The sequence below is a fragment of the Lissotriton vulgaris genome, chromosome 1_1 (genome assembly GCF_964263255.1).
Source record: "Lissotriton vulgaris chromosome 1_1, aLisVul1.2, whole genome shotgun sequence".
NCBI lineage: Eukaryota > Metazoa > Chordata > Amphibia > Caudata > Salamandridae > Lissotriton > Lissotriton vulgaris.
In genome coordinates, this window is record NC_141685.1 from 917788700 (window position 1) to 917805640 (window position 16941).

General features: G+C 45.7%; 1 protein-coding gene across 1 annotated transcript in view; it reads left to right on the forward strand.

Moving 5' to 3' along the window:
- Nucleotides 1-16941, forward strand: part of PDE4A (phosphodiesterase 4A) — a 1006014-nt gene that overhangs the window by 354439 nt on the left and 634634 nt on the right. The gene's annotated exons all lie outside the window — the stretch shown is intronic.

The window sequence follows — 16941 nt, forward strand, 5'->3', positions numbered from 1 at the left end:
TATTTTTTACGCTTCGATCATCTTTCAGTATTTTTTTTTCCTTTTTGTTCATTCAATTTAAACATTTGCTTTGTAGAATTCATTAATTCTGAATCAAATTTCGTTATTTGTAATATCGAGATTGTGGCTATAGATTCCCTTCATGCACCTGCTGAAAAAGTAGCACTAGATTCTAGTTGCCTACAGTCTGGGCCAGAATCATTCAGTCATGTAGGGCCAAATTACACGCCGGGGCTTACCTACCTACCACTGGTGAGCAGGTGCAGTGACACCAGGCCCCTTGGGTTTAAGGAGGCCAATGAAGCACAATTGTGGCTGCTTTTTATAACCCATCGAGCTGCAAGGACCCAGTTTCCTTGTTTGTATTGGGGACTATGGCATCCTTGCTGTGGTGCTGCTTATGCGGCATTGTTAACTGAACTGTGCAGCAAAGAGAAGGCAAATTACTGGTATAATGCTGCACATTATGTGATGTTACTTTACCACTGTTTTTAATTTTAACACATTAATAACTCTAAAAAGTTTCCCCTAATTATTACCAGTTTCACATCTGAATACAACAACTATCCCGCAAAGGGTGACCAGCGAACCTTTACGGAAGGTCTTCCATGTCGCGGAACCATGCGTGGCATTTTTGAGTAGCTCTTGCTTGAGTTCGAAGCAACATTGCTTTTGGTAAAAATCTGAAAATTACACAGAGGAGGTTGGATTATGCTGCAAGTGCAGTAAATCAATGTGTGCGTGGCAGACACCAGTGTTGCAAAATTGCTTAAATTCACTGGACATGCCTATTGGCAGTGGTCGATGATTGAGGATGTGGCATTACTTTGGTACCAGCAAAAAGTACAGCTATGTTTTATTACTACAGAATACAAGCTTGTTTGAGACTTTCCAAATTCTCACCAGGATCTACCTCTTGTTTTTAGTAGTTGGACACCCTTTCTCATTTTATACCTACCCATACAGTGCTGGGCAGCTGCCCGGGGCAGAATTGGTGACATGGAGCGAGTAACCTTTTCCAGCTGGGAAACAGTCAAGCATTTGAGCGTCTGACCAGAGAAAGCCGCTCTATACCACATTTTGAAATTGTTGTTGTCTATTGTGGAGTTAACTGTATATTGATTCCAAAATATTACGTAGCGACATATCCCCAAAGTAAGTAGATGGTGATTTAAGAGCAGTAAATGTATTCTTCCCTAGACATGCTCACCTTCACAGAATGTTGATAGTTGATGTCGTGGACTGGACCTTCCTGGAGGTCGCTCTCATTGACCTCGATATTGCGCCTTGCAACCTGTAGCGTGGCACCGCGAACAAAACACTCTAGTATTTGGGGATGTCAGTGAGTGCTGCCACCTCAAATCAAGGGGAGATTGATTTACATTTGGGTTTGCTTACGAGGTGGTGAGCTTAGCATCTGGCATTTCCTAAATCCTGGTTATAGGCGTTGCCTCCCACGAAGACCGTAAGACTAAAACTGTTGACTGCTACGTCCTGATCCACAACCACACACTACCTCCATGGCAGAAGACGTCACTGTACACAACTCTAGCTTGACCATTTAGCTCCCCAACGGTATGCCTTTTTCCAGTTGTGGGAAATCCGATGTAATACATTAACAAGGTTCTTCCAAGCAGCGAGGCAGCGTATGGGCTCGCGAGAGTTCTGCGACCATACACGATGTATAATTAGGAGCCTTTACTGTTCCTGTCTGATTAAAGTGTCTAGGAGGAGAGAAATCATTGAGCGCCCTAACGACACGGAATTGGAGGTAATTGGCTCTCATTTTCCAGGTCAATGAGATGATAAATTTGCTGCCGAGGCAGACAGGCCTTTAATTAACAGGGAATGCTGGGAGGCACCTTAAACTTATTGATCTGTAATATCTTTAGGTGGGCAGTTGGAAGGAATCTGGTCCAATGGGATGTACGCAGCCCCAGATCTTAGTGAGTATGGGTTGCATTGTGCGATAGGTGTTGTCCAATCAGTAGCACCCCTGCATGTGGTACCACCACCCAGTCACATGAAGTAAGTAGAATATGAACTAGAATCTGTGCACAAAAGTCTCGAAGAGATCTGCACTAAGGCTGTGGCCAGATTTCTATTCAATCGGAGGACACTGGTAAATTTTGCAATAAGGCGGAGAGGTGGGGTAATGGGATCGCAACCCATCCGAAAAGCACACTGTGCAATTCTAAGCAGGTATCTTATAGCACCTTGGAACAGGAAGTATATATTAATATATAGATGGGAATGCAGGTCCTAATGTGACTGGGGGCGGTCTGTGGTGCAGCATTGTAAATCAGCAGATTCTGCTGACGAGATAGCAAAAAAGACAACTCCTGCTGATAGGCAAGAAAATAGGAAAGCCTTACTGACAGACTACAAGTAAACATATTGTTATAAGAGGGGTGTGGGGTGATTGTCAAGGAAATGTCAAATGCTGCTGGAGGACCAGACACATCTTTAGACTAATCAAACTGGGGGGCAATGGGCACTGTCAAACCCTAAACTAAGGCAAGAAGTAAGCATAGGATGATACAGGTGCGGGGGCAATGAGACTAGTTGTCAAGTTCTTCTGGAGAACTGTAAGAAGTTTGGAAGATCAAAGTGTGACACAATGTGCACTGTCAAATCACACATTCAGGAGGGTCAAAGCTCTGGGCAGGGTACATCGTCAAATCCTACTGGAGGATGAGATATAACTTTAGGACACTTAAACTTGGGGATAGTGGACACTTTCAAAGTCTAATCGAACTTCTTGGCACAAAAGGAGAGACGAAGGAAACATCCAAGCATGTCCTCCTATATAAACCTGTACTTCACACAAAAATGCTTTAGCCTGTATTATGTCACTGTTGAAGCTCAAACCTAAGCCCATAAAGGTGCCCAACATCAAACAAGATATTTCAGGGATCACGTCACCTAAAACTTCCCCTGGCATGCTTCATCATGGGTGGCCCACCAGACTGAAGTAGGACAGTGTCACTTCAATGGACTCAACCGTGAAGGGAATTCTTAGATATTACACTAAACAGGACAATGCAGGGGTCCAGCTGTGATATAAAAATATCTAAAAGTATACCCAAAAGTTTCCTTTTATCCCCAGGTACCCTTGATATAATAAAAAAATTATATGTACTGAAACTGGTTCTGTGGTGACATCAATGTGCCAACCAACCATCCCTACTACCAACTGGTTTTGACCGAATTATATTCGCTATCCCGGTCAACTGTTTTCTTCATGGCTGCGGAACTCCCTGCCTCGCTAATTTGCATAACTTTTGCAGAAAAAGGGGAGGCATATGGCTCTCATACCTGCAAACATGGTGGTGCGTGCAGGTAAGAGCAGCGGGACGGGTTGGGGGGATTCGGCTGACAGCAATGAGGGAAAATGAAATAAATCATTAAATTTCCCTTGTGGATAACCCCCCCTCCCAGCCGCCCTCACTACTCTTGTTCAATGTAAGCTTCTCAATTGTGAAAAGCCCAATACTGCTTGGTTAAGATAGTGGGAGTCTTCCCTGTAGTCACACATTCATCAAGGGATAACATAAACCCATTCACCTGCATAGCCCCCTACCTTACATGTGGCTCTCTTCTTGTCAAAAAAGCAAAAGCCCTGAAGGACTGAGGCAGCAGTTTGTGTTTGTTTTCAGAGTCTCCTGTTAAACCAGGGGTACTGCTTTGTGGTTGGCCTACTATTAACTGTCCAAGCAATTTAATTGCATATGACTTTCTGAGGGGGAGAGGTTTGTTTCAGGCTGATGGGGTGCACCTTTCACTAGAGGGTAATTATTGTTTCCCAATACTTGGTGACAATTTGGAGGAGGCTGAATGGTAGGTGAACCTTGCTTAGCCTCCATCGCTCCATCGAAGAAGTATGGAGTGATGACTCCCAGTGGTTCTGCACCAGCCTGCCGGCTTCTTCCTCTCCTGTTTTGCCGACTCCCACAGGAGCACTCTCACAGTTCAGATGATCTTTGATAAAGGCTGCTACGTCGGTCTCGCTATACCTGCCATTTTTCTGGCGGCTTTGATTCCCCTGTGTCGACTCAACCATTTTTCAATCTTGGCTTGATCTACAAGTTGGCAGAAGCAGGTCGGTCTACAGGGAAATATTAAACTTGCAGGTGTCTTGAACGTCCAGTGGAACGGGACAGAGCCAATTCGCATAACAAGCAGCAGAGGCGCGTCTGGTCATACTACTGTGCAGGTTTTTGATCTAAGAGTGCTGGTCAATGCCAGATTTTCAGAATAACCGCTAAATACGTGCATGTCTTCCATTTTGATTCATTGTTTGAAATGTATCTTCTCTGGAGTCCCTAACAACCTGGCCTTGCTGGAGACACAACAGTTGTATGCTATTGTGTATACTTGATTCTATTTTCATTTATTCTCGAGTTGTCAGCTGGATCGTCTAGAGCTCTTGTAACTTACATTCTTATTTACATTGACAAATGCAATTTTTAGGGCAGAGCGGTATTTTTGTTAAATGTTTTACTCAGCCTACCCTAGGTCCCCTTTTTACAGTCTCCTGATTTTAGGTTCTTATTTTTCTATTTTCCTGTTGTCTTCATTGGCATTTTGTTATCACCTCCTCCACCACGCTGGGCCTCGTTTGCGTTTGTTCTTCTGGACTATTTATGATCTTTGAGAGAAGTTTTGGGAATAATTTGGTCGAAGAAATTGGGTTTTGCTCATTTCCTGTCGAATTACTTTTTTTTTTTTTTGCACAGTGGGGTAATTGCAAAAAAAGAAATTGTGGTGTCAATATCTTCTGCCGGGTTGCATTTTAGCCGTGCGTGCCTGGTCTTTTTCATCTACTAAGTGGCTCTTTAACTTCACTTGAGCGCCTTGGGAACCTGTGGGAAGCATGGAAGCGCTACTCAAATTCTACAACAGGATACAATAAATTGAGCAAATGCTGCGAGGCCACTGTACCCCACACACTCGCTCTATGAGGCGCCCCTACCGTTTCTTCCTCCCGTGCCAATATTACCACAATTGCCTGAGAAATAAACTTTCACGGCTCAATCCAAAACTAGAGCTGTGGCGGAAAACAGTGGGCGCCATCTTGGTGCATCTGAACAGTTGCATCGGTGCAAAATATAAGCTGTTATGGAGCATACGAACTGCTTTGGGGCTTTTCAAGGGCTCTCTACCTGTGCACATGAACTCAATGTGCACAATTACACTGTGTTCTGACTGTTTCTGCTGTATAATATATTGCGTTATTTAGGATTTTCTTGCAAAAGCTTGTAACATGGATCGCAACTTCTACCGTGACGAAATAAATAATATATACAATTAATGCCACTTAATAGCACGCCACAAAGCATACGAGAGAGCCTTACACTTCTTAGAAAAACAAACCAAAGAATTTTGAGTATGAGTTCTTAAAAAGAACAGTTTTGTTGTCATCAAAATAATGGCCCAGAGTTAGGCTGTGTTGTTGCTTCAGTAGAGCTGTGTTGGTGTGCTGGAAACTATTGCTACATTCAGAGAGCTGTGCTCGTGCACACAAAAAGAGATATTGAGGTTGGTGCAGTGTTACAGCTTATTTGCGCACTTTGAGAGCTACATATGTGGTGGTGAGGTGGTAGTGCAGTGTTGTTGCAGTGAGTGAGGCATGATGTTCCAATGGGAGAGCTGTGGCTGTGCAGTCGACAACTGGTTCAATGCATTGGAATAGTTTTGCTGGTGCATTGAAAGAGCTGTATTGGTGCCCTAGCTGGGGGAGCTGTGTTGGTGCATTGAAAGAGCCGTATTCGTGCCCTGGGGGAGCTGTGTTGGTGCATTGAAAGAGCTGTATTAGTGCCCTGGGGGAGCTATGTTGTTGCATTGAAAGAGCTGTATTAGTGCCCTGGCAGAGCTGTGTTGGTGCATTGAAAGAGCTGTATTAGTGCCCTGGGGGAGCTGTGTTGGTGCATTGAAAGAGATGTATTTGTGCCCTGGGGGAGCTGTGTTGGTGCATTGAAAGTGCTGTATTAATGCCCTGGGGGAGCTGTGTTGGTGCATTGAAAGAGCTCTATGTGTGACCTGGGAAAACTGTGTTGGTACATTGAAAGAGCTGTATTAGAGCTCTGGGGTGGCTGTGTTGGTGCATTGAAAGAGCTGTATTTGTGCCATGGGGGAGCTGTGTTGGTTCATTGAAAGGGCTGTATTAGTGCCCTTGGGGAGCTGTGTTGGTGCATTGAAAGAGGTGTGTCAGTGCCCTGGGGTAGCTGTGTTGGTGCATTGAAAGACTGTGTTAGTGCCGTGGCAGAGCTGTGTTGGTGCATTGAAAGAGCTGTATAAGTGCCCTGGGGGAACTGTGTTGCTGCATTGAAAGAGCTGTATTACTGCCCTGGGGGAGCTGTATTGATGCATTGAAAGAGCTATATTCGTGCACTGTGAGAGCTGTGTTGATACATTGAAAGAGCTGTATTTGTGCCCTGGGGGAGCTGTGTTGGTGTATTGAAAGAGCTGTGTTGGTGCTGTGGGGGAGCTGTATTGGTGCATTGAAAGAGCTGTATCAGTGGCCTGGGGGGCGGCTGTGTTGGTGCATTGAAAGAGCTGGGTTTGTGCCCTGGCAGAGCTGTGCTGGTGCATTGAAAGAGCTGTGTTTGTGCCCTGACAGAGCTGTGTTGGTGCATTGAAAGAGCTGTATTAATGCCCTGGGGGAGCTGTGTTGGTGCATGGAAAGAGCTGTATTAGTGCACTGGGAGAGCTGTATCAGTGCCCTGGGGGAGCTGTATTGGTGCATTGAAAGTGCTGTATTATTGCACTGGGAGAGCTGTATCAGTGCCCTGGGGGAGCTGTATTGGTGCACTGAAAGTACTGTATTAGTGCACTCGGAGGGTTGTGTTGGTGCAAATGGAGCTCTGTAAAAGCTGGAGTGCTGCGTTGGTGCATTAGGAGAACTATGTTGATCATTGGGATATTTGTGCCCTTGGTGAGCTGTGTCAATGCTATTGGAGAGCTGTGTTGTATTGAGACAGACATTGGCCGAAGTGTATCATTGATTCGCATTGCTCGCCCGTGCAATGCGACAGCTGCATCGGTAGAGTAGGAAATCTGTACTGGTGTATTGGAGGAGCTGTGTTGGTGCAGTGGGAGAGCTGTGCCAGTGGAACCCTGGAGCGAATGCAGTTAGTGAACGGGGTGCATTGGCAAAGGCTGTATTACATGACAAATAGTGACACTATATACAGGGGAGGAAGTTGGCCCTCAACATTGTCTTCTGACTGCTTGTCACCGTCAGCACTATGCAACCTGGGATTTATTGTTTCTCAAATTTCATTACCTCTTTGGGCCTACAAAATGACAGGAGGCAAAGTGCTGTTGGCTAAACAGTCAAAAAACAGGGCAGTCTGAAAGTTCCCCATATGCCATGGGGCAGGTGACAGCTCAGTGGGTCTCTCCGGTAGTGGGAAGCACAGGTAAGAGGGGTGTGTATAGATCGAAGCTCAGGACTCATAGGCCTCACATTGAAATAGCGAAACTGCTGTAGGTAGTGCTTAGTTTGTAAAAGAATGAGTGCTGGAGCCCAAATTTTCTTCTGAAGTCTGCCGGTTCCATTGCTGAATGTCAGGGTTGCCGAATTCCAAGGCTGTCTAATCTTAATTTCACATGGTGCTTCATTTATACACCACCAGCAGGTGGTGTATAAATATACAGGGCCGCAAGGGTGGGGGCTGTTTTTGTTACAGGGCCGATTTTGCAGCAAATCGGCCCTGTAACCAAATCGGCCGAAAACCGGCACTGGCAAAGAGCTTGGTGGCACCCCCAACCCCCCTGGGAGGCTGGCCGAGCACTTTGCCAGTGCTGGTTTTGGTTCCCAGTCCGGCCCTGACCACCAGACCCTCTTTTCTCTTATATTTCACTCTTGCAGCCGCAGTCCGTGAAGGTAAGAGCGTTGGGGCAGTGGGCCGGGTGAAGTGGGATTTCGACTGATGACGAGGAGGAAAAATGTAACAAATATTTAATTTTCCCTCGTCATTGTCTGTCGAAATCACCCCCACCCGGCCCCACCGCACTTACCTTCACGGGCAGCGCCTGCACACTTGTGAGCTTCTTTTAGCCCCTGGTTTCTCTTTTGTCACTCTTTTTAAGTCTTTTCTCCCCCCCCCTGTGTCTCCTTTGTTGCTTTCCCCCCCCTTACTCTGGGTCAAAGTCTGATGATTAGAAATAAGCCCTGGCCCCCAATGAAGAGTACCAGTGGGCCTCGCCTGCAACCACTGGCTTAAATTAAGCTCTGGCTGCATGCATGGCTAGAAGTGCATTGCCTGACCTCTAGAATTAGAGAGAGACAAGTTCAACCACTTAAAGGACAGAAAAGATGGGCTAATGCCACTGGTAGACACCACAAACTTAGCAACTCATACGGCGGCACTGTGTGTCGCATGCTTTTCAAGTGAAGAGTCTTCATCACGTATTGCGTACAATGTGGGATGGAAACCAACAAGCAGTTGAAGTGTCCATTTCGTGGTGGAGGCTGTGTGTAGTAGCAGGTGGTGTCTTGATAGAGAGACGCTGGTTGAAGGGGAGACATACGGATGGCGAGACGAACAAATAAAAAACACTTAGCGGCCGCATCACACTTCTCACTACTGCAGGCACAGGCTCCCAGACTCCACTGCGGCCAATCCTGACACTGCATTCATGCATGAGAGCAGCATCCGGATTGGCCTGAGCACCCTCGATTTGCGCTCCCAGTTAGACTGGGAGCCTGTGCCTGCGCTCTTCAACCCAGCACTGCAGCTGGGTTAGAGAGAGCTGCAGTACGCATGGCGGTATGGTAGTCCTGAGCAGAGGCGTAACACAGGCCCTTGCAGCCCACGCTGTGCGTGTGGTCCCCCAAGCTCCAGGGGCCCCCTCAGCACATTACTCTGGCCCGAGAGCTCATGATTGAGTCCGTAGGGGGGGGGCCCAGGTGCCCTGAAGGGGGTTCCCCTACAGTTTGTTACGCCAGTGGTCCCGAGGCGCCCGGCCAAACCATCATGTGCACTGCGAGCAGCGCGATCACTCCCCCAAGTGCCAGTCTTCTCCTGGCCCCGCCCCCAAGCCTCTGTTTCGAGAGGAAAAAAGAACAATAATAAACAAGGATTTATTATCATTTTAGTTTTCAGTTTTTTGGGCTGCTGGCAGGGGAGGGCGACGCCCCTCTGCCGTAGCGGAGGAGCCGCGGCTGACTGCGTGCTGTCCAATGCAGGTGCAGCTGCTCAAGCTATGCAGGCGCTCCAAGGCCCGCCCCTTTCTAGGCTCCTCCTCCAGCTCTCTTGTATCAACACACATTGACAATGGTAAGAACAATGGCCGGCCTGGCGCCGCCGCTTTGGTCTGCAGACCCTGCGGCCATGGCGGGTGCAGGACACAATCTGTAGATCATTCGCCGCCTTGAAAGTATTATTGATCATGTTCTTATGAGTTCTATAAGTGAACCCGACGCTTGCGCCGCGCGGCCTGCCCAAGGCCGGCACATTCATCCTTGCTTGTTCCAGCCCACGCTAATATCCATATTTTATGTCCCATTTTTCAGCTTCGTGGCTCAAGGCAGGGGAAGCATCAGCACCGTTTGGAGCAGAGCGTTGAGCCAAGAGTTCAAAGGGATCTCCCCTTTTGCGAATTTGTTTCTGAAAATACCATTTTAATCTTGAGCAATGCAGTTATGACAGCGAAGTCCAGTGCACGTCCAGGCATCATTTCTTCAGGATAGCCACATCAGATCATTTTAAACAAATGAATCTAATTTGTACTCTTTTCCATGATTATTGGGTATCACGAGACATGATTGCCCAGCTTTTACACATTCCACAGTACCCCAGTTCTGCTCATTTTTTAAGACACCTCATTTTAGCAGATGTGGGAAGCTGTAGACCGTGAAGTGATTTGCCACGGATTAGACAATATGGTCACGTGGGAGGCCGTGATGACAACCCTGGTGTCCTCCAACCTAAACACTAATCCGCATAATCTACCTGTGCGCAGGTGATTACAGGGGATTGCATTGTTTGTGGCGGGCATTCCATTTGTGCACAGAGTAAATAAATGCTTAAGACCTAAAAGCGCGCTTCATTTTCTGTAAAGTCTGCAAAGCTCTGCATATTCCGCCTTGGTGTCTAGCTCCTTCTGTGACATACATTGTCATCAGGCAGGCTGTCGAGGGGCAGGTATCAGAATCTTCCAATTGGTCAAGTATTACAATATTTATATAGCGCTGCGCATCGCTGACGAGGCTGCAATGCGCTCTGAGTGTCATCGAGTGCTCTATAGGAGTTCATGCACTCCAGATGGGAGACATGCTCAGTCATGGCACGGTGAACATGTAGCATCTCTTTCTCCTGAAGTGGCACAGAAAGGTCTGAGGTCATGTCTTCTTCTTTAGAAGGGCCCTGTCTCGTAAACATCGTGGGGGTTAGAAATAGTTAATTTCACAGCACTCTGTAGAATTCGAGGTGATTGTCGATTCGTCTTACTCTCCAAGGCATTGTTTTCCAGAGGTTGTCCATCTGCACCCAGGGAGAGCTGATGGCAGTTCAATACGGTCTAGAGAAAGAAACTTAAAGGGTGAGGCCTGTTTAGAAAGTGGCACTATAGATTCTTGATAGGTGTGTATTTGATGCTGAAGAAAGACTGGTCCAGTACCGTGGATGGCTTCATGTGCAATGTACATTGCTTTTTCAGCATTTATATATTCTGAACTTGGCCCAAAGTCATTAGAACACTTTACATGAGCACCAGATTACATAACACAAGGTCAGGGTTATTTTGCTGTAGGCCCAGAGAGATTCAGTGATTTTCCCAGAATCACAGGATCCTGAGCCAACACAAGGACTCAAGCCTGGCTCTACAGTTGGCACAGCTGTCCGATAGGCAAGATCTTCAACTTGTGATGTTTTGATCCAAAGGTGCATGACACACACAAAAAGGGATGGGAGAATGCTTGCAATAAGTCCAACCACTGGCAATCGCTCAGGGTAGCAGTCTAAACATCGTTCTTTCTTCTGACCATGCCACCTCAGTTTGGACCCAGCCATATGCAAATCAGTCTTGATCCTGTTCAAATGGGAGTAGTCCAGCCCAAACTGCCAAGCCCGGTCCTCCCTGAACAGGAACACAATCAACTCAAACCCTTATTCGCCCTGATTGGGGCACATCAGTCCGGGAAGAACTTGATCCTAGTGGCACAGTGAGCCCGAAACCCACGTCTGGGCATACCCTTGCCACTGAAAGCATTACAACAAGCACAAAAAATGTGAGGGAAGGAATGCTTGCAATAAGTCCAACCACTGGCAATCGCTCGGAGTAGCATTCCAACCCATTGTCATTTTGCCCACCATGCCTCCTCAATTTAGATCCAGGCATAGGCAAATCAGGCTTGACCCCACTCGAGTAGGAATTGTGCAGTCCGAACTGCCAGGCCCTCCATGAAACAGAACATAGGAAAGCCAGGACCGGGTTTGCCCTGGGATTCAGGATGGGCTGTTTCCACAAGGATCCGAATCAGTAATGATATGCATAAGGTGGGCCTTGGTCTAATATTAGAAAAAAATAACAATAACAGTGATGACGATAATTATAATAAACGTAGTGTATAAATAGGATTACATCTCACATATAATCACTACATCTTCCTTCTGAGTTCATTAGTGATCACATTATTCGTCAATGTGAGAAATAAGGAATTGTTTTGAAAACTTCAGTTTCAAGAATTTGATGGGTCATCAATTATGCAAAGTTCTACCAGAGGAAAACACCTTTGATCGCCTTTGATCACTCCTCTGAGAATGTCCTATGCTCTAATTTGGCAGTGACATAGCGAAATGCATTGCCTGGGGAAAGTCACGCATGCAAGCGGATTCACTGCGTCCTCGACCGCAAGGTCCGTTAATTCAAAATGACAGCAGGTCGTGGAACGTAGCGAGGCGACCTTTGCTGACACAGGAAGGTGAGCTGGCGCTGATTCACCTGTCTCACTGGATTCTCATCAGGCCGCTTCCCCTAATGGACATTCCATTATTTAGTAGGGTTGGAGAGGTGAAGTGCTTCTATGCGGCGTGGGCTTGTCTGTTCAGTGCCATATCCATCGCGCCCAGGTGAAGGCGTGAAGGTCAAGGGCGGAAAGGCAGTCAGTAGAGGTCACGGCAAGTTGTGCAAAGTCTGCGCTCTGCTGTCTCGCACACCTATTATATGTTGAGAATCAAAGTGGCTGTATATATGCTCCCATCCAACAGTGCTCCCTATAAGGGGTTGTAAGTGTCAAAATGTTGCAGGAGAAATATCATCCTATACATATATTGACTTCAAAATATTGACTACCACTTTATCATTTAGGTAGGTTGTCTTCCCATCAATCTCCGCCTGGAGCCTTCAGAAACTATGTTCCGACGGAAACTTAAAACTCATCTGTTCTCCTTATAGCTTACTTATTGCCCTATGCCTCGCACTGTCCTCTCCCCCTAAATGAGTTTTTCTCCTATCTCTTAGCGCGGGGACACGCCGAGATGGCGTACTTTATCCATGCGCTCTATAAATGTCTTTATTATTATTATTTTTTAGGTATTCATAAGCGTAGATGTCCTGTTCTAACTCTACATTTTCTTACCTGGATGGTATAGAGCACGTCAATATTATAGGGTTGTATGACAGAAGCACGCATGGCTAAACCACTCATGCCTCACCAACTCATTCCCGAAGACGAATTCATCTTAACCACGCTTAACTTTACCATGCAATTATGTTCTAAAGGCATGATTCGTAAAGGAATGCATTGTTGAGACGCATTCACCCTAAAACTGTCCTCAGCCCTGAAAACTGTCCCTAGCCAGGCCCTGAACCCTAAAGCTCACCCCATATCTTAAAAACGACTCTGAGCCCTAAAACTTCCCCAGCCCTGAAAACTGTTCCCTTCTCCCCCGTCATGTGGCCTGAATGTTGGCCCCCACGTAGGGTGACAAGAATTTTAAAGCCAAAAACCGGGACATTTCCCGAAAATAGAAGAAGGACTACAATTTTACTTCAGGCAAGCGCACAGAATGACAGCGCTCCTCAGCAGAGAGTTACACAACAGGCAGTAAAAACATACATAAAATGCAATTTTTTAAACCCAGTTACTTGCCTGTTAAAATTGGTTTCTTGAAACAACTGATAAGGATCCCTGCTTTTGTAAAACATAAAAAATCACCTCCAGCCGTTTTCAGTCGACCCTCTCTAAAAACCGGGAAAAGAGCTACATTTCCTGAAATCTGCCGGGACAGCTAGTGAAAAACCAAAAGAAAACCCTGACCCCCAGGCCCCCGCTGTGAGCCATGAATCTCGGCCCAAGTCCTATAAACTACCCAGACCCCAGTCCCTCCACCCTGAGCCCTAAAAACTGACCCCCCACCCCTGATTACTACCCCGTCCCCTCCCACTTTCAGCCCTAAAACCCAGCCCTAAATACTACCTCCACTGAGCCCTAAAAACTACCTAAAAACTACCCCCACCCCTCCAAACCACAGCCCCCCATACTAGACCGCGTCCCAGAGCTTCCTCTCACGATCCTTCCTGTTCCTCCCCCGCCCATCTAGACCACTGATGGCCTTAATCCTGCATATGGGTAAGGAAAGCGTTGTTCCACTTGCAGGGAAATGGCACGCATGGTTCAGACCGTGTTGTAGAGGCAGTTTTCCATATTATAGAGTTGATATATTTGCAGGTCTTTATTAAAAGCTCAATATTTTGGTATGAAGCCCTTTAAAGAGGCGGTGACTCACTCCAAGTCTCACATGCATGCCATACTTGCAGTACGGTACGGTAGTGGAGAAGTGTGGCTCACTGGTTAGAGGAGGCAGACCTGGAAGCAGAGGTCAGCCCGGGACCAGGATCAATTCCCGGCTTGGCGGGGTCTTGAGTCCTAAAAATGTTCATGGACTCGACAATTCTCGCTACGGTGCCTACTCGATTCACGGGTTCACACTCTGCGACTCAGGGCAATAGCTTGCTTAATCTCCACAACGGCCCCTCGCGGCGGGATGCCTGGCTTTCACCTTGCCGGATACCCTGTCGGGGTTATCTCACAGGGGAATACCAGGACGGGTTCCCTAAGCAAGCGCTTAGAAACCGCTCGGTGATTTGCGCTATATAAATTCCTGTACATTTACATTTTCATTTACAAAAGATACATTTGCATACAATGAATTTAAGTGGCAGTAATTTGCATGCTTTTGAGTTACCCTGCCAACCTGGCGTGGTTTGGGCCCTCCTGGTAAAAGTTTGGACACTGCTCCGGAGTTGAGGCCAGATGCAGAGTCTGTAGTGCACCTAATCTGATACATTTTCTGACTGTTCTTACCTTATGTATGCCTTTGTTTATACATTCTTGAGAAATGCTTGTCGCCTTTTGGTCATTTCAGAGCACTTATTAGCTGGGCCTTGTGCCTGGCGCGTCCTAATCCTTCAGCAGAGGGATGGGTAATTGGCTTGTGGTCCAGTGCAGTTGCCACATAAGTGAGGGTTGCATGTGCCTAATTTTTTTCCCTAAGGGGGGGTACTAAGAAACAAGCCCATTGAAGCTGATAATAGCGCTCTAACGTAAATCATCCTTAGGCGCTATCTCCCAGAATAACATCCTCTATTGAAGCCAGACTTGTGGACCCATAACAGGAGCAAAAAGAAGCAATGCACCCCCCGTCTTATTCTTGCTTCCTCATGTCTCTGCAGAGCTGAGTCTTCCCATGAGCCTCAGCCACGCTGTCAGTCTGACAAGGGGCAGGGTCCGTGCTGGGGCTCAGGCACTGGTGAGATTGGAGGGCTTTGACTAAAGTCCTGGATGGCTGGCTTCATATCACATTTTCAGGATGACTACTGAATATGCAAATGCATTCCATTTAGATTTATTTATTTAAATATATCTTTTGTGAATATCCTTGCAATCTGACGTTGATACAGTGCTCTCCCTTATTGTCAGCCTTCTTTTCATACTGTCCTGTGTTTTCCTTTGCTCTGACAAAAATCCATTGATGTTATCTCTCCCTCCCTATCTTCCTTGTTTACTTTTCTCCACCCCTGTTGCCCTGGCCCACCATGAGTGGTGCCCCCACTGATACACAGAGGCAGCTGCCATCATGAAGAGGCAAACCCTGTGTGCCATTCGACCCGGCCAACCACTGTGCAAAGTTCAACAGCATCAGTCTTGATAATGATGTGATGGGAGGCAGCACACTAGTCTGCCTGTGACAATAGCTAACAAATGGATCTAAGTTCTGCTGTTATTAGAACATTGCAATGGGGTTCAACAGAAGGCAGTGGAAGTGTCAGTGGGTCAATATAACTAAAAAGGAATTTCCTTTCTGTGTATTCAAGTTCGAAATATACAATACCATTTGTAGTAGTCAATTATATCAACAGCCCACCACACATAACATTTAAGTCAAAACATAACATTTGATGTATCTAATTATGTATCTAATTAGCTTGACAAGCTTTTCACAAAAAGAACTTTTTAATTGTACTATTTTGTTTTTTTTTATATATTATGTCAAGATAAACTATGTGGATTTATGTAAAATGATTTTTTGAAAAAAACGTATATGTTTTAATAAATTGTGTATACTGTGTATATGAAAGAAACTGGTTTTTAATAAGAGAGAAATAATAAAAATAATTAGATACATCAAATGTTATGTTTTGACTTAAATGTTATGTGTGGTGGGCTGCTGATATAATTGACTACTACAAATGGTATTGTATATTTAGAACTTGAATACACAGAAAGGAAATTCCTTTTTAGTTGTTACATGTCCCGGTCCTTTCTGGGTTAAATAGGGAAAACTCTCTTCTTTTTTAGTGGGTCAATATAGCCTTATAGTCTGCTGTAGCGGCCTATACAAGCCATTAAAGGCCCGCTCCAGCATTAAAGGCCCGAGGCGAGGGCTTTAACAAGGGAGCTGGACTTTAATACCCGGATTAGCCGAGCTATGTAGGGCTATAAGGCTATTAGAACATTCCACCACTAGAGGGCAGAATGTTCTAACAAATGCCTCACAGAGCTCGAGCGGATTGAAATTCACCAACAGATGTGAACGACAACTTCGGAATGTTGGAGCTCCGCGCTTCTACCGTCCATTAGAAGCCCGGAGCATTCCATTGTTTTCAATGGAGCTCCCAAAATTCCAACGTTTTAATAGTGATTGGTTCCAGACCTACTGCTCCAAATACAGTGTTTGTGTTTCTATTTACTCTGTTTAGACATTCTGCCCTCAGCGGCTGAAACGATCAACTAGTATTACAACCTTTTTGGCTTATATCACTCATTAAAGAATCTCTCCATCTTTATTCATCTGCAGCTACGGCCTATAACTCAGATACAGAGTCTTTATCGCCAGCATAGAGCTCAGCAGCAGGCTATAATGCAAAAATGTAAAGCCATTTGATTGATGATGTTGGTTAACAAGGTCATCGAATCAAGTCTCCTTGAAAATTTAAAGCTTATTCTTTTCAAGTACTTTTTTTGTTTTAAAGTCATTTTTAAGTTGTGATCTGCAGTTTATCCTGTTTATCTTTAAAGTTACACCGGACAAAATCAACCCATAAATATATTGTACTTTAGATGACTGTCATTGTAGTGCTTAAGTATTGTATACAGGTTGTAGTGTGATTTTTGTGTAAACCAAAATTATGCTGGAGTAATCAGAGTCATTTGGGTAATGGCGCATTACTCTTTGATGTGGAATTACCGATAATTATGCAATTAATCCTGCACATGTAATATGGGGTAAAAAAAAATCCTACTGTGAGGGCACATTTAGTGAGTGGGAGGGGTTGCTTGGGCTCTCCTTTTGTGTACTACTGCGGTTTGTTCCAGTTCTTACTCCGCAAATGCATCCTTCTGTGCATTTTGGACGCGAGGGTGCATTTTGCGCTAAGAAAATAGTGCAGAATGCCTGGATTAAGTTGGGGGAAATCCTACTCCAAGAG